Genomic DNA, 23,212 nt, shown 5'->3' on the forward strand with positions numbered 1-23,212 from the left:
TGGAGTTTGAAAGGACCAGACGCTACCACAGTCTCTCCCGAAACAGCAATTGTGGGCCATTGCTAAATGCTCAGAGCAGGCACAGGGTCTCACTTCTCCATGGGATGTCCATGGAAACTGTCCAGATGACGGCTCAGGTCTCTCCTCCCCTGGGCAGCCACCTCCTCAGCTGGGTCCTAGGCTGGGTCCTTTTTTGTAGCTACCAACACGGTGCTGATGCCTGCATGCTGCCCAGCTCCTGCAGCCTCTGGGCACCGTTAGGAGCCCAAGCTGTGCTGCGGCACCACTGGTTTGCTCTGCTGTTCTCCCACATCACGTCTGCGAGCTGAGGCCACTGCTGAGCACCCCAGAGGAGCTTCACGCCTGCACCCATGGCCTTTACCGGGGTCAGCATGTGGGGACCCCTGCTGGAGCCGGTACTGCAGAAAACACCCTGTGCCCCTTAGCTGAACGTCCAGCGAGACCATCCCCTTGGTCCAACCCGCTCAACATCTTCTTGGGGCGGATGGGGCTGCTCGGCGAGCACAATTTGTCTAATCTATGTGCAGCGGGACAAAGACATGCTCACTTTACCCATGTCTGTTATCTGTCCCCTCTGCCCTTTCTCTTCAGCCCTCCTTCATCCTCTGCTTTCCCAAAATGACAGCAGCAGCTCCATCTCACCATCATTTCTAGGCTTCCCAGGCAATTACCTGGGCTCTCCTTTCTTCCCCGTCTAAACAATGGCTCTGAGCGCTCCTTTAGCTCCGGCTGCTGGCTATGGGGTCATCCTCCACCCACAGCCTTCCCCAACACACAGCCAGTTGCCACCTGGGAAGTGTTGCTTCCACAGACTCATCCTGTTGCAGCACAGAAAACGTCACGAGCTCGAGCTGTTCCTAGACTAGCCCCTCCCACCAGGCTGACTTTGCACTTTTTGTTGAAATATGCATTATTGAAGATAAGATAATACTAAAAAGTAATTAAACCCCTGAGGTTGTGCGTAAAAGAAAATGCAGTTTAAAATTGTCAAAACTTGTTGACATTTTCTAAATGGAAATACAGAAGAACTCATATTTTCCAGTTCATAAAATTTAATAATAGGGGCAGACATTTTAAGGAAATATTTTTAAATAACCAAAAAGCAACTTTTTAATGATTAAAACCCCCATATCTTTCAGTTTTTTGGACTGTATCTTGTCATCACGCTCTACCACAAGAAATGGTGTCTGAAAAGGCCAACATGGTTCCCTCATCCCACGTGACACAGAGGAACCAGGAGCACACGATGACAGGAAGGGGTGTTACAGGGATCCTTCAAGTGCCTTTCCCTCTGCAATGTTTTAGGCTGAAACTGGGATTGTTTCCAGGCCTTAACGTTTCCTCTGAGCCTTTTATCACAGCTAAAAACTGTCAAGAACATTTGACAATATAGGAAAGGAGGAAAGTGAAACGCAGTAGCAGAAAACCAGCAGCTTGGTGGCAGGTGTTTCTCTGAAGACCGTCGGCAGAAGCACCCGTCTATCCGCATGGGCTGACTAGGTCTGCCTGAAGACATTTGTAAAGCAAGTCTCCTTTCAGTTAAGGCAGTGGGGAAAGCTTTGTTCATGCAACAAGTTGCCCTGGCAAGGTCTGAAGTAGGCACACTTAACTTTAAACTCAAAAGCAGTGCTGGCAGCATTGACCTTGCTTATATCGCAGGAGAAGTGAAGCTGGCACATGATGCAGAACGAATGCACAGGCTACTCTGATTTTTTTTTCCCTATTCATTTTGTATGATTTCTTAGCCTGTGGACACATGAAAGAGTAAACCAGTAGCAGGTCATGCTGCCCCATTTCTAAAAAAGATTGCAAATGCTCAACACAATCCTGAAGACATCCAGGCTCACATGAACTGGCAAAGTTCCTCCTGGTTTAATGGGGACTTACTTTTCCTGGGCTTTCCAATTTTCCCTTTTAAAATGTGCGGCCTGCTTATTTCTACGCAGCTCTCACCATTTGATTTCTTCCCCACTGATGTCTTGAGCATCACTTCCCTTTCTCTGCAGCCAGAGCCTTAAGTGTTGCTGAACACTGTTGCTGTTGGACAGTGTGCCTGGTTGTTGCTGCATAGTGACACACTTGCCTCTCTGTATGGCTACAGCCGTGCGGCTGTGTTTGCTTGTCTCTGTGCAATCTCCTCTCGGAGGCTTCAGAAGATTGTTTGTACTGCACAGGCTCAGTCCCTGGGCTTTAGGGATAAACCAGATTTTCTTCTGATTAAAGACTTCTTAAAGATGAAAGACACACAGCCAGGGCACAAGTCACTGCTGCAAAGCAAAGATCATTCTACAACTTTTCAGTTTGCAATTTGATTTTTTGGTCAGGTCTCCTGCATTTTTAAACATGCAAACTGGAAAAGACAATAATCTATCAGAAAGCATAATACTGCCCCTGCCACAGCTTAAGAGCAGGGCTGAAAATTTAAGTTCACAGTCAGGTCAGTATTTATTCCTAAGGCTTTTCCTCCCTGTCCCAGTCCTTTGGCACAATCGCTCCAAGCCTGCTGGATGGAGTTTCCCATTCCCACATTCTCGCACAGCTCCTAGCCCCTGACTCTTGATTCAGTGTGATTTTACTCCATTCTGTCCCCACTTTCTCTCCTACCCCAATTCCCAGTACATATCTCCATCCCACAAGTACAACTCTCCCCCATCCTCCTCTGTTCCTCTTTTTGACCCTGGGCCATAGCAAAGGGCCCCACCACCTCCTCAAAAAATGATTTTCCCCCACGGTCATGGGCAAAACATGGTCTTCTTGGGCTCAAGATGTACTTATGTGGCCGGGCTGGCTGGACAAGCAGGCCAAGTGCACAGGGAAAATCCACTGTCTCCAAAGCGATGAAAACACCAGCGTGAAGTCTCAGGGCATGTAGGTGGGGACCAGCGAGCTGCTGCACATGTGGGCACTGCAGAGCTGCACCTCTGCGAGCTGGGGACTTCCCTTTCCAGCTCTGCCCCCCAGCACAAGGCTACAGCTGGAAGGGATCCTCTGGGGAGGAAAGTCATAGTCCCCAGAAGAGGTGTTGTAGGTTCCCTAGCAAAAAAGCACGTGTTCAGGAAAACCTTCAGCAGTGCCTATTTCTGTTTCCCTCACCTTTTGCAGAATGTGCTCCTCAAGCCGCCCTGGCACCCAGCAACGGGTGTTCCCCGATTTTTTGGAGCCCCTATGCGATCCTGGTGTGGGAGAGGGAGAGAGATGAACATGGAGCAGTGCAGATGGACATCCAGCTCTGTCCCAGCAGATCCTTTGAGTCCCCAAGAGCATGGACAGTGCCTCTGGGAGTTCCCGGCTGCATGCCTGGCCACAGACTGTGCTGCCACCATGCCCATCAACTCAGTCCTGAGGAGAGAGTGGGTGCCTGTACCCCAGGTCAGCCCCACCCCTAGGGAAATCTACCCAGATCTCCTCTGTGTAGAGGAGAAGCATCCCAAAATGGCTTTTAGAGTAAAAAGGGCCGGTTTTGTTTGACTATATACTAGGATACTTTTTTTTTTTAAGTGGAGATAGCTCAAAGCAACTGAGTCAGACTAGAAATAAAGAGTTTACGAGTAGAAATAAAAAGGGTTTATGAACAGATTTCCCCACCCACTGTGTCATTGCGGGCTGGTCCTTCCTTCCAGCCCTGGTTCCAGCTAACACAATAACCTGCAGAACTGCAGCAGACGTGGTGCTAGCCACTCCAGGAGGTTTGTCCTTCCATCCCCCCCAGGTCTGACACCCCTGCTCCCCTCCACAGCCTTGCAGCTTGGATGCAGACTCCTGGCTCCTTTCCTTGCCTCTTCCTGCTGCACCCTGGAGGCTGGGTCCCTGTCTGGGAGCAGGCTGCCATCTCCCAAGGGAAGGAGCAAGCTATACTCACTCCCTTCAGAGGCATCTGCCTGACTCCGTCACTTTTATTAGAGAAACCTGACACACACACGCCGAGAGCGCATGCAGATCAAACAGATGCTGTCTGTCACAGAGCTTAAAGCCTAATTACAGAAGATTACAGAGACTATTTATAAATATTTATGTCTACTTAAATATATTTATAAATGTATCAGGATTGGATAAAAGTGTATATTGTTATTTTAGCTTAAGACATAACTGAATATCATTTATACAATACTCATATAACAATCATATATTTGTATTAAGCTTCTTTTTGATTAACATGGACAGCAGCTGTTAGCATTGAATTGCTGTTAGTACAAAGTAGGTTGGCACCAATAAGCTAAGGAGAAAGGGTGGGTAGTTGCTAAGAAATCTGGAGGCAATAGAGCAGATATACTACAGGATATACTACATATACATATACATATACTACAATATACTACAGGATAGAGAACTCTTCCCATTCTTAGGCTAGATAAAAATCCTCTTGATTCATCAGTGAGGATACTGGAAATACATAGCTAGGGTTACGTATCTTGTTTCATCATTAATCTGCTGATTTTCTGTGGCAACATACTTACTGCCTACCCACATCATCCACTTGTATCTTGCTTGCAAACACGTGGGGCAGTGACAGTCTCTCACTGCGTAGCTCCCCGGTGGTGCTCATCTCATTTGGGTTCCCTGCGTGTGCAGCAACACTTATAAAGTACGACAGCAACATAATAATTTTGTGTCACCTAGAAATTGTGCAGCCTCACAACTCACCTTTTTTTGCAGCTCACTTTGGAATATACTGAACAACACCCTCCGCTGGACACGATCTGACGTGTGGCAGAATTGTACTTTTCACTATAAAGCTGCTTTGTTTCTTTGTCAGACACTTGGGAAAGAGTCCAGCAAAGGCATTTGGAAAGTCATCCACAATTTATTTATTTCTCTTAGTTTGGCTTCCTCAGGAAACAAAAGCTGTGCAATTCAATGGTGTGTCAGTCATTTTGAACACATTGGGCAGGTAAAACCACAATTTGAGAGGGGTGGAGGTCTCCAGATTAATACATTTCTGGAAGTTCTGTGAAATTCAGAAGATGGTAGAAAAGATGAACCTTTATTCGTGTTCTTAATGAGAGCACAGTGGGGAAAGCCCAACCCACATTTGTCGCATTCAGCAGCAGCTCGCTACCCAGTAGGCACATGTCCCCAGCTGCTCTATCAGCAGACGTAGGCTGGTGGGTCTCCAGCCTGCGTGGGGGTCTGGACTCGCCCCTGCACTGGCTGGAAGACCAGAAAAAGCAAGTAGACGACTACGGGTGGATACGGGCGTACTGGGGGCACTGGGGACAAGGGGTGGAGAGATGTGTGGGAAGCGTGGCGGGTAGGTAGTATTGTCACCTGAGAGACATGAGATAAACTTGGGAAGCGTGGGAGCAAGATCAGTGTCCGGGGGCAGGGGAAGGGGGCAGTTTGGAGAGAAAGCTGGGAGCAGCAGCTGAGAGTGCTGCGAGATGCTCTGACGAGGCCTTGCCACATGAGCGACTCGCTACTCTTGCAGCCGGACCTCGGGGTTTCTGCAGCCAGCTGCAGTCCCTGTCCAGAGGAGGGTTACTGCAGGCTGTGCCAAGCGCAGAGCAGAAGAGATGCCGGCTGCCCGTCCCTGTCCTGGGTGTCCATAAGCATACTGCTGTGCGGTGGATGAGCAAGCCCTATCCTTCCCTCTTCCAAGCACTTTTTTTGCCCAGGAGAAGACAAATCGGGAAACTTACTTTGCGCTCCCAGCAGGTTGGTTTTGAGCAGGACAATCCCTTTGGTCAGGCATCAAATACCAGCATGTGAGCCATCTGCTTCTTTGACTAAAACACCCAGAGAAAAGCTGCTGGATTGGAAAAAGGATATTAATCTGAAAAGCGTACAACAAAGCGACTGCAGGGTGTTTCCCCCCCGAGCCAGAGTGAGCGAGGGAAAGCTGATTACCATGACACACAGGAGCCCTGATCTAATATTCCACTTCAAGATTTGCAAATAATGTGCCCATTAACATTCATTAGCTCTTTAAATAATACCTGCCAGACCTTCCAGGCAAGGAGGAAAGGCCTCTGCGCCCAGAAATCAATCACATAACAGCCTCTAATTGTGCATTTTCCACATCTACGCAAAGTTTCAATAAAAACAAGCCAGGACACAACAGCAAAGCTGAAGCTGTCATTGCTGCACGCCTGTGTACAGAACTGCACAGAGACACCCTTTCTGCTCCTGGATTCAACAAGAGGATCCTTGCTAATTAGTGGGCTTCTCTCCGACAGCTTGCTAGAGTTCAACGGGCACTGGGGGAGGCTCTCTTCAGGAATGTGTCAAACCAGACATTCACCACCCAAAAATAGCTTCTGTCCTCTAGCTCATCAGGGCAGCCTGCAGAGATAAATGCCACGAAAAGAAAGAGGCTGATGTCATTCTCATCACGCCCAGAAGACACTCTCTCTTGAGCTTTGGGAGTCCCACATTAATATCCTGTGCAAAAAGCTTTGAGGTGCCTCCTGCAGCCCGAGCTGAAGTAACACCCTAAGAGAGAGGTGGAAACTAATGGTCTGAAATCAAGACTTGGCTCGGAGCTGTGATGCCACCTATAAACCTCATTGCTGTCAATTTATCACCCTCTGGAATTACCTGGTCTTTTTGTCCCTCTTCCAGAAAGGGCCAGGTCTCTGAAGAAGGCAAAGGGGAATCAGTTCTTGGTCATTTCTCTCAGATGTCCAAATGACCTTCCCAACACCCTAGTTAAATTATTGTCCGGGGATTTTCCTAGTTGTTAATTGCAAAACTGCTGCACTGAAAATTGGCCCAGATAGAAGTGTCTGTGTTCAGACTCTGTCGAGTGGACGCTGTTGTCCCATTACTGCTGTGACCATGCCCCAGGCAGAGACCAAAAGGAGGTTAAAGGGTCTGTTGGTGCAAACGCATCAGTCACACGCACAAGTAAAACCACAGTGCTACTTTTCCTCTTAGGCTGTTCCTTCTGTGTTGTTCAGGGGACTCAAACACCAAACCAAAAGCATGGGGACAGACTGTCCTCACTGAATACATAGGTGTCTACATTGCAGCTGTTTCTCCAGATCTGGTTGCCTTGATTCCTTTTATACTCAAACAGCAATGCACAGCTCAGTGCACCTCTTTTAGTCTTTTTCTGAAAGAGGTCACTATGTCTAGATGTGCCTGGTTCTCTGTGTCGACAGTGAAGGGAGCTCGGATGGAGACATGCATGTTGCAGACACTCAGGTTTGGTGCTCAGGAATGCTCAAAGCACATTGTCAAAAAACCTTTAGGATAAAAGGCTAATGTAATATTAGGACTCTGAGAGCAGGCAAACTGCAAGCAAGTGGATGTCTGCCTGTCCCCACACCCTTAGCAAAGGCAGTGAGGAGATCTGAGATGTTGTCCCTGTTTTTTATCCAGCAGACATTTAAGTATAGTAACATAGACATACACTCAGGGTTCTGCCTTCCTAAGGGACTGCTTTACTCATTAAGCTACAGTCATTCTTCATCTTCTTCATCTCCTCCTAACCAAGGTCTTCTGCAGGTATCCACAGGAAGGTGGTCCAGTCCGAGTCTGAAGTCAAGCAATTAGTTTGCACTCCAAAGAAACGGGAATTATGGACTGGAGATATCTCAGGATCATGAGGCAGCTGAACCAGTTTGACATTGGAAGAACGCCTTATGTGAAGGATGTTACATGAAAAAGAAGTGATGCTACTATGACCTTCTCTTCAGCTGTGTTTTAAATAGATGAGACACTGTTCATTGTCACACTCACCCCAACTCCCAGCACGATCTGGCTCCCTCTTCTCTGTGGCTCCAGCATTTGTCTAAGCCCGTGCTGAGCTCTTTGGATATACTAAATCTGCAAGAAATTGATCTGCCAAAAAAGTGAATGGCTTCTTGGCATGACTATTAAAGTCAGGAGCTGATCAGCCTGAGGTACAGACTAACTTTTATGTGCATCAGTTCTTACCAAAATGGTGATCATGGTCAGACCTGTGGTAGACATGGCAGCTTTTTGGGTTGCTCATCATGCACACCCATCTTCAGCCCACTGATTCACCCTGCTGCCAACCAGAAAACAACTACTAAGCACTGAAAATCTCAAATTAGTTGCCATACAAGTGCTTTCTGGACTTCCTCTGGCATTTATGAGTGCTTTAAAAAAAACCCCAAAACCTACAGGACTAGGTAAGTAGGATCCTCTGCACAAGACTAGGAACAAGTCCAGAGGCATCAGGGGTCTATAGCATGTCTCATTGTTCCTTAGCATCTGTGATAACATACAGTCATTTTCCATGATCAAAGTAAAAATACTATTTTGGAAAGGCATGTTTGCCTTGAGAGAAATTTTGCAGAAGGAAGACAGCTTAACACTGTTTATGGATGCATTTATTCAGTCCAAAATGGGTTTAGCTGAGTAGTTAATAGAGAACCTAATTAGAGTGACTTATCTGTGGTCTAACTAGCCAGGTCAAGGTGGGTTACGAAAAGAAAAGTAATAGATTATACAAAGAGTGTGCATATTCACAGGATTAGTGAAAACTGCTCCCCATATAAGAATATTTTGAGCAATGGGAGGACTGAAGAAATTCCTTCAAAATGTGAAGGTGAAATACAAAGAGATAAAGGGGACAGAGACACTTTTTTTTTTTTAATGTGCAAAGGATAAAAGTGCACTGCAGAAGTGCACAGGAAAAAGAAATAACTTTGCATAAGTATATCTCTGAGTAGATATTGCAAACAAATGCAAAAGCAAACTGAGTTTATGAGCACACTTAAAGGGCAGTGATCTGATGAAGATGAGAAAATACAGAGTTAATGTTCTTCCATGGATTTCTTCATAAATTTATGAAGAAGGGTTTTGGCAGATTGTTCCACATCCCTGGAAAAAAGTAAAGAAAAGGTGAATTTCCAGTTACAGAGTGGAGTCATGGACTTCATTATCACAGTAAGTGTGATATGCAAAATGGATGGATAGGGAGACTGCTGGTCATGTAGAAAAGGAGATCTTTAGACTAGCCCTGCCCCATCCCTAACCTCAACACTGCTTCCACTGAGCATGGGTTCCCACTAATTTCCTAACCACCACTGTCTTTTCAGCCTTTTCCTACCTTATTCCTAAAAGTGCTCACTAATCCTTGTTACTATCTCTCAACAGTTCCTATCTAATTTCTCACTAGCTACCACAAATTTATTTAATGTAGAGCTCTGGGAGAGGCAGGGGAGGGAAATCTGTTTTATGCTATGTACTCTCCATTCCCTCATCCAAGACCTGTGTGAACACGGATAAAATCACTGTTTAATAGCACTGGTCAAGCCTTGCTGCTTGTTCAGAAACCTTGCTTCCAGTCTGTTTGGACCAGTGATTGAAAGTTTGTACAGAACTTCTGTATGCATTCTTGTAGCAAGCAAGGGAAGCATTAAAATGTCTGGGGTGCAGGAACAGTGTCCTTACAGCCCGAGTAGTCTACATGAACGTTATATCTGGGGGGATGAGTGCTGCACATGAGAAAAACCTACGGATAGGGACCCTTCTAACTAGGCGCCGGGGTCCCCATCTGAGCCAGCCCCCTGGAGCTAGCCAAAGGAGCCAGGGACGGGACCCAGCATCTTCCAGAGCAGACACCAGAAATGGGTTGCATGAAGATCCCTACACCTACCCAGCCCTTTTGGCTGCCAAGGAGGCCAGGGCAGCTAACTCGGCCAGGAGGGTGGGCAGCCACGTGTCTGTGAGGACAGTTGTGTCCCTGCAGGCTCCCTAATACCTGCGTGTAGGAGCTTCCTGGAGGCAGGAGCTGAGTGTGTGGTGGAGTCAAGGCGAGGAGTTGTGGGGAACATTTAGTGACTTAAAGCAGACCTACGACATCTCTCTAAAGGTGGGAAAATTTCAGCCTGGATAACTTTCAAGGAGGTTCAATTTATTCTAGAAAAAGTAGTCAAGTAACTGTTTTCAGCTCTCTTTAAGGTTTGGGGTTTTTTTTTTTCTATCCTTTTGCAGTTCCTTGAATCATCAGCATCTGTAATTAGTGCCTACAGATATAAACATTCACTTTTCCCTGAAAGAAGTCCACTTTTTTTTTTTTAAACCTAAAATTGAGGGCAGTTAGCAGATGCCTGGGTAGTGTGAACACTTGCAATATATTATTACAACAAGGTCTCACCCCTCTGCCCTGAAATTGCTGTTAACACTGCTTTCTGTAACACTTTTCACATCTTTTTGAAAGTTTTTGTAATCCCAAGCAGCTAGCAACCCTCAGTCTGAGAAACATCAGACTACATAATTTAATGGTCCTTTCTGGCATTAAAATCAGGGAGTCAAAAATTTCTATGCAGTGCATAGCCATAGCTAAACTCTCTTGCAGCTGTTTAAAGCAAGATTGGAGGATTAGAGACATAAGGGAGCCCTTTTAAATTTTACAATTACCTGTCTCAGTTGATCTTGGCCCCCAAGGAACATCTAATAATGCTGAAACTCGAGGCCCAAAGGCAGAAGGACTTAAGGCAAAACCAATTCCCATGGTACACCTTATGCCTTTAAAATCTTGGTACCTAGCATACTGTTTAAAAGCTAGAACAAGGATTGGATTAAGCCATCAGCAACAAATCATTCTGAAGTAATTTCAGTATTAAAAATATTTATGTTACAGTTCACCATGAATAAAAATCTCTTGTAAAAAAAGTTATTTTGAAACTAAAACCCATCATTTTTCATTCCTCGATTAAACCCTTTTAGCATTTCAAGTTGTCTAAAGAGGCTTCATTTTTGACAAAACAGCATTTTCTGACAAAAAAAAAAAAAACTTCTACAAACTACCAGATCTAGTATTTAGTAACTTGTAAAAGCATAGGAAAGTATTTTGTTTATGTTAACACCTCTGATATATATATCCTATTAAATATAAGCAATAAAATGTTAAATTGCATTAAAATTAATAATATTATTGATATAAGGAACATAATATCCAAACCAGCACTGGATATTCATGAAACAGTAAAAAGAATTGTTTACTGCATTGAGTTCCTCATTAATGATTACTCATACTGTTGGTACTGAAATGACCAAAAAAGCCACAGAGTCTTTTGTCACATGATTTATTGTCATGTTACACTATGCAGTCCAAGAAGAGCTTTGCATTGTCCTGACGGTGCAGGGTCTCAGGACTTGCTGGGCTTGTCTTTGCTTATGGGTAGATTTTAGCTTGTTTTGGCTGCCATCACAATTGATCAAGTGGCTGTTGCCTAACTCGTTTTAGCTTCGCTCTGTGAACACTATATATTGGAAAGGCCTAATGAACCTCAGCAGTGACTGTGTGACAAACAATAGCCCTTTATGTTAATTGAGGCTGCGGGGCTATTGTGCACCTTTCAAACTTGAGCTGGGAACTGGTGAAAAGGAAGCAGGCCACCTTGAAGATGTGTAAAAGTGACACCAAGCACCCCAGCCTGGAGGAAGAGATCCTTGCAGCAGCACTGAACTCCTCCTGGCGAAGGGCTTGAGATGCTGGCAACCCACCTTGACACCCCTGCCCATCTTCATTGAGGAAGACCAGGGCCAACGGACTTAGGAACAGCGGGAGGGTGAGCATAACCTGAGACAATAGATGCTAGTAGAGTTTTTATTACAGTATTATTAATGAGGCTTTTCTGTATTAATTTGGACTATGAGTGTTAGTATTTTTGTAACTGGAATAATAACTGTTTGTTATATTTTGATTAGACTGTTAAGACTTTAATTAGACTAACAATAAATTCTCAGCTCCACATAAAAGAGGTGTTCCCTTTTTGCCCATAATGTCATTTTGAGTATAACAAACGGGTGAGGAGAGGCGAAGGGGCAAGGGGCAGCCATGGCTCTTGGCTACCTGCCACCAGTGACATCCCTGTGAGCAGGAAGAGAATCATCGGGGGACTTTGTTAGGACTTTGAAGTGGAGATCTCTGGCTGGTGCTGACAGCTGAACATACTAACGGAGAAGAGTGTTTCTGAGAACTGCTAAGAGTGGCCTCCTAGTTAGACAGGTCACTGAGTCTGCACCTTGCACAAAACGTTACTGGTCAGTGCTTCAATTAGCAGACAGTCTAGGATAACTTGAACCTGGAGAATTAAGCAGAGGCCAGAGATGGCTGAAGCTGTCTTACCCAAACTGGTAGGACATAGGCTCCTTTTATAGCCCCAGAAACAGGGAGCAGTTAATATACAGAAGATACTTGGTTCTCTTCCTGGGAAGTGCAAAGGAAGCAAAGACTCACTCTAGGTGGACATTTCTTATTTTTTGCCTGTAGTCTGATCACTTCTGATTAGCAAACGCCAGCTTTGCCAAGAAGAGGAACATAACAGGCATCGCCCGTAAGACACTGAATAAAGTTCGCATCCTTTGTTCAACACTTTTCTCCCTGGAGTACAAAGCACCCTGATGAAAGCAAAGGGAGGGGGAGCAGCGAGGGGTAGTGACCATCAGTCTATCTGGTAATGCCTCAAATCATGTCCAAGACAAGCATCCTATTAAGTTTGTTTCTCTGAAATCCTATTTAGGGAACTGGCTTGTAAGATGTGGAGAAATAACAATGTGACTTTCATATCACTTTGTGAGAGAACTACTTGAATGCACTCTCAGTTTATCTTGAGAAACCAGTCATTGCAACTGCGAGTCTGAGCTGGAGAACTCACTTTCATGCTGGTTCCAACTGATAAGCCCCAAACAGAGTCTGATAGTTGTGTCTTGTTTACCTAACTGACAAGACTTGGTGTCCAAATACTTCTCTGAAAGTATGTACCTTAGTTAAAGCCTCGCAAGGAACTTCAGTTTTTAATGCTCTCCTTGATGCACAAGGAGAGGAACTGCTGCTGTGAAGGAGCAATACCAATGTGAAGAACCACCTGTGAACATTAAGCCTGGCAGCAATCATACCCTCAGTTTGCCTAGTTTTATTTGTCAGCAGTTGTTGCCTGCTCGGTGCACATGTAGTTCTCAGTAGCAAAAAAATGCTTTCACAGAAAGCCACTGTCTGTCTCTATACGACAGTTGTGGCAGCACGAACAAGCTGAGCAAGGCAGGGGTGGCCCAGAAGGCAGGCTGGGCTGATGGGGACCACAGTCCTGCACCCATCCAGGTGAATCCCACCATGAGCCCTCATCAGAAAGTCAGAACTGCAGAGGGGGCACCGTCTTCCATCCTGTCTGTCCCTGATTTTAGGTGCCTCATTAAGCACTGTCGCAGGCCTGCCAATAAACAGCTCATCATCCAGTAGGCAGAAAATTGCAGGGAGGCAGATTGTCCTCTCAGGCAGGGACTGGATTTGAATACAAGTCTCCTATTCCCTGAATGAGCACTCCCATCATAGGGTTGTTTCAGAAAGTGCGTGTGGAGTAGGGAGCAGGATGGAGGCAAGAGATGAGGGAGATCTTCCAGCTGTGGTTTGAGAGAGAGCTGCTGCTGCTGCGCCTTGTATGGAGTTTTATCCAAAGTGTGCTTTGAGAGCCTTGCAGATTGGGTCCTCAGGGGAGAGATGCCCACTCTAAGGACTCTGAGGTACGAGCTTGCTGCACAGTCCAGAGTCCTGTTGGTCCTGGTCCCATCTCCTGCGAGAGCTGCAGTGTGGGATGGGGCACAAAGCACAGGCGGTCTCCTGCTGACAGCAGTGGAGATTTGTCAGCAGTAAGCCCTTACGGTGCTGGTGATGGCTCTGCACTCATACAGAAGTCAGCTGTCCAGGTTGGTGGTGAGCAGGTACAGCTTACTCAGGTAACAACTGTAGGATGGCTTGGATTAACTGATTTAGTATGCTTCATCTGTTCTAACATCTAGAATTAAAGTTAACATTTTACATGTTACAAGCATGATCAAGTGGCCTTTCTTTTGTTTCCTCTAATTTCTTATTTTCTTTAATTCTGTTTTGTCTAATGAAGTGTTTTAATTTGCTCTAATTTCCCAGTTTGTACTGTAGCTAAGAAACAGAGATAAAAAACTACAAGAAACTGAATAGATAATTGGTTAATTAAAACAACTTAACTGGTATGCGGTTTATAATGTATTGTTCTCACAGAAGCCAGAACTGCTCTGGATAGGTAATTCCAAGTTCTGGCTTCCTCTTATAGTTTATTCTTAAAAAAGGGCTAGTGATTATGAAATTCCTCAGGTAATTAAGCTTTTCTCAAAGTGAACTGAACTGCCTTATCCTAAACCCTTATCCAGACTCTATCCCCTATCAGGGGGACAGTTCTGCTAAGGAGAGTTTATAGCCATAGAAGTTCATAGGAATTTAGACTCAGTTGCACACCAGTCTGCCCTGGGCTAGCACAAGGACATGTGCAAAGTAGCTTGGAGGGGTGCAGAGGGTGCTGACAGATGTCTGACCTTCCTGAAAGAACAGTGGGTCAGGCAAGATACCCTGGAAGGAGGGGAGGTCGCTACTGCGCCTGTTCCAGGCCAAGGATGCCAGAGAGAATGGAATGGGTTGTGTAAGGAAATGGCACTGTGGAGCTGGAGCAACCCAAGCGGCCAGGGAACTCACAGTGAGGAACAGGGCTCAGAGAGCCACACCTAAGAGAGCAGGAAGGGAAAATTTCCTGTGACAAGAAAGGGCTGTGCAGAGTTTGCTGCAACATTGAAGTCATGAAGTTGCCTAACCCAAGTCTGGAAGACAGGATATTCTTGCAAGGACACCTCAAGCAAGTGAAGAGCTGTTGGTAAACCTTTTCAATATTATTTTGTCTGATCTGCTTACTTTCAATCACTTTGAGTGTATTTTCTGTCTAATGTTTGAGTATGGTAGTCCTTGGACACTATCAATATGGTGGCTGCCTGGACTGATCCACCTCAAAGCTCTGGGTGATTCAGGGTCCCTGGGCAGTCTGTAACATCTGTGTCCAGGCAGCCTGGGATGGGCAGAGGTGCTCCTGTTGGCTGCAGTTGGCTGCGTAGATGTGTCATTGGGTGAGTTCACTAAGGCTCCGATCGTGAACTCCCAAAGGAGCTGGTCTGGCAGATGCCAAGGATAGTGCACCTCTCATCACATGGCTTCAGTAAACGCATAGCTTGGATAAGGTGGCAGTATATGAACTGGAAATTAAGGCGCTAAAAATTAGCTTTCTGGTGTGCCTACATGTGCTCTGTAAATCCCCACTATGATCACTGGAGACCTATTGGGTACATCAATGGGAAAATGAAGAGCACTCAGCTCTCCCTGGGGCAGACACCTGCTGGGTGTGCAGCTGAATAGTGTGCTGAAATTTATCATTATAACAACAGTTTAGACACCTAGGTCTCATGGAGATACCTGCAGTTAGGTGCTTGCCTAAATGTATCTTAAACTTAAATTGAAACCCACCTGCAATGGAAGAGTGGATGGAACAGCATGGCTGCCCCCAGACAGTGAGACTAGACATTAGACAAGGGTTCTCAGGAGGAAGCAAAATGGGACCAAAAGCTCCGCTCAAAACAAGTAGAAAGAGAATAACAGGAAACCCTGGTTTAGTTCTTGGTTCCAGGTGATTTAAGTAATTGGAAAATCATAGTTATGAAGCAAGTCTTCACAGAGTATCATAAACAGCCACACAACTCGGCAGATCCTAAGTGCAGCAAAGTGGCTCTAAAGACCCCTTAAGGAATGCACTTTTCTGGGGGAGATGTGTCATTTTGAGATGGCATCTTTAGGAACAACAGTTCCTTCAGAAAAACAGAAAGTTGCCAGGACCATAAGGATGTAATGATTCATATAATACTTGTTAAGAAACTTTAGCCAACATGCTGACAGCCACTATCATTCCAAGGTCTAGTTGCTGGAAGCTGATGCTGTAGGAATCCAAACTGTAAATAATGTGCAATTTCTTTCAAAGTGCAAAGAACAACTCAGAGCATGTGGAAGATTCTCGCCACTTAAAGTCTGGGAGCTCTGATTCAGAAAATCAGGGTGGACTTTGAGAAGAGAAAGAACCGCTCACAAAATTAAAGCTAAGTACATGCTTCTGCACTATACTCAAGTGACGCTCACATAAGGGCTGTGTCTTCCTGAATGGGGTATTCAATTCAGGCATACTCCCCTCCACATTATTATGTTGGACTCGGTGCTTTAAATTTTGTGTTCTGAGCAATCCATAATCCCCAACTGAACTATCATAAAGGCCATTTAGGCCTTAAAACATGTGTTTGACAATAGTAATAAATCTATTTATTATGATTGTGACCACTGAAAAGACCAAGCAATGTGGTCATCACACCATCCAGATTCATTAATAAGGCAGGACATACCCAGCATTTACTAAATGGATGAGAAAACATTACTCTTCAGATCTACTGATCATGTATGTGGGCATTTAAATATCACAGAGAGCTACCATTATAAAAAGTCAGAGAGAAAAAAAGACATAAAATGAGATTAAGACAGAACAATATGAGCTACCATAAGAATAACTCAAACAAGGCATGAAGCTCAAGTCTGCACACCCACAAGTATGCCACCACTATAAATCCAGGATATATTAGAGTCAGGTCAAAAAACCTAAGGAAGGGAACCTCCACTTCTTAGATAAATACAGGTTCTTCCCAAAAGCCCCAAACAAACTTCACTCTGGACCAGGGCACCTATTTCAAAGGTTCAGGACTGGCAGATTTTTGCTATCTCTGGTGTTCGCCAGAGCAAAGCAACTGCTGCCCCAAAGGTTCTGAAGCAATAAATGTATTGACGGAATAATGATAACATGCTTGCAGTAGAAAATTGCCTATATTCAGGCAATGTCATGCTATAACTCTGCAACAATAACAGGCAGTCTCAGAAATAAGAAAAGAGACAAACAGATTTGGAGAGATTTTAGCTTTTTAAAGAGAATTAAACAAAATGGAAATCACCAACAATACATGCACTAAAATAGAATCACAAAGAATAAAGAAACAATATGGGCTCCACTGGGGTATCTTACATATTTAGGAACACAAATGTCTACAGGACCAAACAAGCTTTATGGCCTTATCTTCTCTCCACCGATACATAAAAATCAAGAGAGACTTACAGAAATAGAGTTAATTCACCGTTGCATATGCAGGGAGAATAGCTATAATAAAAATGAATGTGCTCCTTGGCTAGTATTTATTTTTCAGATGTTCCCACTAAAAATCCTAGATACAATAGTAGCAGAAATGCAAGAGGACATTTCAGACTTTTATGGGTAAAGAAAGTAAATCGTAATATACTGTGGAGAGCAGAAGAAATGAAAGAGATGACATTGCCATACGTAAAAAATATATGATCAAGGCTAGGCTAAGAAAGCTCTTCTGGTGTTACAGATTATAACACCAGTTTTAGCAACTTTCCCAATTCTATACAGAGAGATTATCTTTGGAGCTAGTAATATGTCTGAGCCTGGAACAGGCTTTTGTGAATGTTCTCACTGTAGTGAATGTAAGTGAATATTAGCTGACTACAAGTACCCAAATCCCCTTTCCCTGCAAAAAAGAAAACCCCCAGTTTGCTGGGGAACACCACGACATACAGAAATTCTGAACCCTAAAATCAGGAATAATTCTGACAAACAGGATGACAAACCAGATTCTCTATTTAGCAAATAACCCCTATTTATTGGCTAGAAGTATGGTGTTTACTATGCACGTATAAATGCATTTGCTTACATCCTTCCATAAAAAATTTCTTCTGCCTAAAACCCTTTCTGTGAGTTTATCATGAGTCAAAATATTGATATGATGTGATATGGTAAGAGTGAGTCTAATATTCTACCTATTGCCACCAACAGCAGTGGGAGACAGTTTAGACTTTAAAAGAATGTGAGTGGGCCTCTGGTAACAGCAGAAATTAAGAACTGAAGGGACTGTACAGACACATGAAAAACAACGTATTTAGGAAGTTAAGAGTGACTCTCCAGCATCAAAGCTGTCCTACTTCCAGAGTCTTATCATATTTGCTAAAGTACAATTCAGTGAGAAGGACTTCAGCACAAATCATATTCCGCTGGAAAAACTTGATAATAAATTACATCGCACTTCTAGAAACAATTTCCCATGATCAATAATGAATTAAAAAAGTTAGGTCCAAAGAAATGTTGTGACAGCATGACATGTGCGTGAATGACAGCAAGGATTTTGCCTCAGCAGCAAAATCAGTGCCTGATAAAACATCAGGTTTCTCCAGGACTTGAAATGTGCTGCAAAATAAAAAGAAAAAACCAACTCTCAAGAAAGGCACTGTAACACTGCCCAAAGACAAATTAATTTTTGAATGTAAAGCTATCTCAGAGGCCCAGACTTACTATGTTGCACGGACAAAACATTACATTAGTACACAGGCACAGGGATGTGGGGAAATAAAACACTTGCACTGAGAGTCGAGGTAACTTCATCTTTGCCATGAAGCTTACCGAGATAAGAATCATATGCATTTTCATGTGAGTCGATATGTTCCCTAACAATCATGTGCAGCTCTGTCCATGACAGCCACCTGTCTGGCAGCAGTCTCAGCTGACTGTGCACATAACAGCAAAGTGTGGGACTTTTGATGCGTTAACTGCAGAATTTGGGGGTGAGACCAGTGATGGGATCTCTGCTGCAGAACAGCAGTGGATGTCCTGGTACATGTGTCATTCAGCATCCCAGCCATCACCTTCTCACATGCAGTGCGTTCTACTGTTAGGGTTTTGGGGACATGTCAAGATTCAACTGTCAATTGCTAAATGGATTTTCAGCCTATGATTGTTACGCATAACTGAGCTTTGGCTCTCCTACCTGAGTCTTTAGAGGCCCCGATACAGCAAATAATACTTGTTCCCTGAAACGGAGAGAACCAAGGAGAATAGGTGGGATTAGAAATAGCAGTCCAAATAACCTTCAAGGGGACACTCACATTGAATGAAAAAAAAAAAAATTATAGCATTGGGAGGAGAAGTTCCCATTCACCTCTGAATAGCCTGCATTTAAACTATTAGGAGGTCCACAAAGATCTTTGTGCCTCTCTGGAAAGCTATTTAGAGTTATACTGCTGGGACTGAACTGCTGCCATTTTCTCTAGAAAAAGCTCAGGGACTTTTGCTTTTCTGAGGATTGCCTTGGGTCTTGCTTACAAATAACCAAGCCTCAGCTTGACCAGTATCAGCCACATTTCTGCATGGGACATGCAGCTGAGACCTTGCTGTCCTGCTCATCTGAGTGCTTTCATGCTGCCAGGGCTCAGATAACCACAGAATTCAGAAGGTTATAGTGGGCTGTCTCAATTTAAAGAGTGCCATGACCAACTCTAGATCTGGTGTCATCTTCCCAGATGGAAAGGAAATCATCAAAAGCAAATATTTTTGGTGACCGCAGTTTACAGTTTCCATGTCTCAACTACATCTGCAAACAGAAAAAGAATTCAGTGGAGTATTTACTTAAAAGCCTTAAAAGAGATCATTTCACATAACTGAAAACACTTGTGCACACCAACTATCTGAGGAAAAAAGGAATTTAAACAAAGAAAAAGAAGATACTTGGGAACTGTCACGAGAACAATTGGCATGATGCCAAAAACAATCCCACATCTTAAAAATAAGCTGTGCTGCTTTAAAACCAAGCCAGATTGACTCGCACAGTCCACAGCAGAGGGGGCTGAGCCCGTGGAGAACACAGACGATGGGCACATGCACTTCTTTCATCGCACCCCAGTTTGCTCCCATGGGCCTGCTTCAGTTTCTAGTCTTATTCATCAACTGAGACCTGACAAAAATCTAAAAATTAGACTGAGTTTACAATGAGCTTTACTTTCCCCACTCAAGTGATGGTCAGACAGCTTTGCAAAGCAGCACTTTGTTGAGGACTGAGAAGGAAAAGAAAATAGGATGATAAACAGGCTAGCATGCAGTAACCAGCTGCTCAAAACACAGTAATAATCATTTAAAGTCCGTACTTCTGTTTTCTTGGTCAAGACAACTGCGACACCAGCTGAGTCCTTCTGTCTCCCTGTAACGACACTGTGATCGCAGGTTGTGATGGATGTCAGCACAGCTCCCACCAGCGTGAGCTGCCTGGGCTCTCCCAACACTCCCCTCCGGTGGTCACTCCTGCCTGTCCAGGGACATCTGCTCTTCAACAGTACAGATAGCACCCAAAACCGTGCAACATCAGCCCAAACCTTCCCTAATAACCCTGCAGGATCCTACAGCCTTTGTTTCCTCTACTATGCCCTGGCAACCTTCCTTCTATAGATGGGAGAGGGTAGAAATTGCTGCTTGTGATATGAGGGGCTGGGGATACAGTTTCTTAGTATATCTAAATGGGAGATGAAAAAAGATTTATTCTTCATGCCATGTTTAGGCTGTATTTAATCCTGTGCCCCTGGGTACCAGCAATAATTACTCTTTCTTCCACTTAATACATAACTTGGTTCTGGGTTTGTTGTTTTGGTCTGGGTTTGTTTTTCCTTCTTCTGAAGCATCAGAGTAGCCACAGGTAAAGGCGGATCTGAGGTTGGAAGATGCATCTTACTCCCACGCACAGGATTAAACTGATCACCAGATTTGGGATCATGGAGGTTATTTGTAAGTTAAGGATCACAAGGGATGTTTTACATTTTTCACTTTCCTCTGTAACATGGAGTTAAACTATCCAAGACCATCTGGGCATTTTTACTGAGCAAATAGCCTTGTGTTGCAGAAGCCCATGACACTGACAACATTCACAATCTCTCCTCCTTTGTACCTCTGACACGTTCCTTTTTTTGTAGTATTTGGTATTTTACACTTGGAGTTAAGTACATTATAGTATGTTGGAGGATTATCTGTGGCTTTTCAAGCTCCAGGATGTTCTTGTGAATCCCTGCATTTAATTTCTATTTCAGAGATACTTGAGCTCACAGTGACTGGTGTGGTCCTGTGCAGTCCTCTCTCCTTCTGTTTCACTGGCAATGTCACATTGCACGTGATTGTGAGAGGTACCCAAGAATATCACTCCAGTAGAATTATCCTTACTGATTTGTAATGGTTTCATCAGGGACACTCAGAAAAGCATGCTGACTGGCTGTAATATGCTGTTATAATATGTTATATTACTTCTTGTAATTAATTATTAGCTGTACCTTTACCAGCTATTCTGCTATTTTATGCAGGACCAATGTGCAGAAAAACAAGCTTCAGCAATCCAGTTCTGCTCTTAATTTTGACCCAGCATTCCCTTCCTCCCATCCTCTGAAGCTTTCTCGGTATTTCACGTTATTACAGTATACATTACCAGGCCACAGAATTCCCCAGGAATTTCTTTCAAAGCTCTTGGAAGCACATTGTGCAGTATCTCAAATTTAAACATGTTTGACTCAATAATATAATTTAATAACCACCAAAGTTACAGTTTAGAATAAAAATTTTTCATTATCTCTGTAAACTTGCACTATGTTGTCCTGCATATTTTTAATTACCAAGCAGAGATATTTTTGGAGCATCTTTGACTTTTCAGTATCAGTAACATCATTTTTTTTCATATCTACCCAGATTATGACCTTATATCAGCTTTAAATTCCTTTTAATTCCTAAAATCAGATTTCTTTTAGTCATGATACGCTTTTAATTAAATTTAATTGTTTTTTGTTCCTTACTTTCCTAGCCATATACTTTCAAATAATATTATAGCCCAGCTTAGAATGTAAAAAATGCAGAGAATTGATAAGTTATATTATTCTCACTTCCTTTCTTTGTGCATGTGCATGCACTGACAGCCACTGTCTGTCACCTACATTAGCTATCTGTACCTATAACATGTAACTATATTGTATATTTACACATATCATTCATATGCATTTACTGTCAAGACACTGACGGCCACCCAGCTGTCAAAGTTTTAATCAATATAAAGAGGATGAAGAGGGGGCAGCCATCAGCTTCAGCATAGACACTGACTCACAGACCAAATTTTTGTTATTTCTTTTGAACAGGACAGGGGTTGGGGATTTGGTGGCCCACCGCAGCAAAAGGACCTTTGCTAACACAGCAGAATTGTGAGTCTTTAGTATCTAATCAAACGTGCCAGAACAACTCTCAGGAATGAGCACGTTTCTCTTTTTCTTCACCTCCGGTGTTGCTCATAAATGACTTTGCCCTGGGAAAGCACTATAGTATCTCTCCCCTCAGGCTGTCTCCATCCCTTCCCCAGCAAAGATGAGGGCACCAGTTGTGTCCCATATCAGCCTTTTACTGATAGTGCCCTGACACATCCCTCTCCAGCCATGATCCCCAGGGGTGCCTTCAAGTCATCATTTATGAGGAGGTGACATACCAGGACCTGGGGTTGTCCTTCCACTGACAGCTGGAGCTAGAGGAAAGGGAAGCCCCCAACCCCCCAGGTAAAGCTGTTAATGGGGCAAGGATGACTTTTAAAGGCTGCAGATGTGTAACAGCTGAGGGTATTCAAGGTATCAGCCCTGCCAGCTCCTACTTGACCCTGAGTCTCTATAGCCCTCTGCTCTGCTGCCATCCTTGTGGTATCTGCTTGCTCCTGGCTGCTGAGCCTGACTGCCTGTGCTCCAACTGTGGCACTCTGTGAGCTGTGCAGCCAGCTCAGGAATGGGCAGTGGGGAGGGAAGTGCTTATCTGCAAGAAAAAACAGGTCTGCTTTGTTGCTGGAGAAGCCACATCAGGGCAGGTAGACTTGGAGAAGCTGAAAGAGATAGAAGCGTGGAGGCTATGGAAAAGCCAGTGAGTCTGTTAGGGTGCATGGGTGCTTTTCTGCATTAATCTAAGCACATTGAGGTACTGATTTCATAAATGCTGAATTTGTTTGGACAAACTGCCCTACAATGCTCTAAGTCCTGCACAACTGCATTACTTTCCTGAGTGGTTTAGCATCTGAAGAGCCCAGCCTCACTTGGACCTGAGTCCTGCAGTGGGAGTGAGAGGAGCTGAAGGCTGCGGGCCCGGTCTCAGTGTGAGGAGCTGTGCAGCTGCTCGGAGAGAGATGGAGGCAGGGAGTGGAGACGCACCAGCAAAGGCCAGCCAAAGCCAGGCAGGCTGCACTCCCTGGCAGGCTGCAAGAGCCGAGCGGGAGCCTCAGCCAGACTAGAGCTGCTCTTCCCTCCCCGGCTGCCCCTCCTTCGGTCTCTCCCCCCACCTTCCTCCCTGCGCTCCCTTCCCTGCCCTCAGGTTCCATGGCTATAATCAAATCATAACTTTTATTAAATTTGAGATTACTTTTTAATGGAATCAATTTCTTGCGCAGTGCTTTTCCCTTCTGCCCCGCGGCTCAGCCACGCTCTGCACTTTTGTAGTTTTACTCTGGTTTTTGTCTCTGCTGCTGCCCTAATGACAAACATGTAGGTGAACAG

Source organism: Apteryx mantelli, chromosome 14 (assembly GCF_036417845.1).
Source record: "Apteryx mantelli isolate bAptMan1 chromosome 14, bAptMan1.hap1, whole genome shotgun sequence".
Taxonomy (NCBI): domain Eukaryota; kingdom Metazoa; phylum Chordata; class Aves; order Apterygiformes; family Apterygidae; genus Apteryx; species Apteryx mantelli.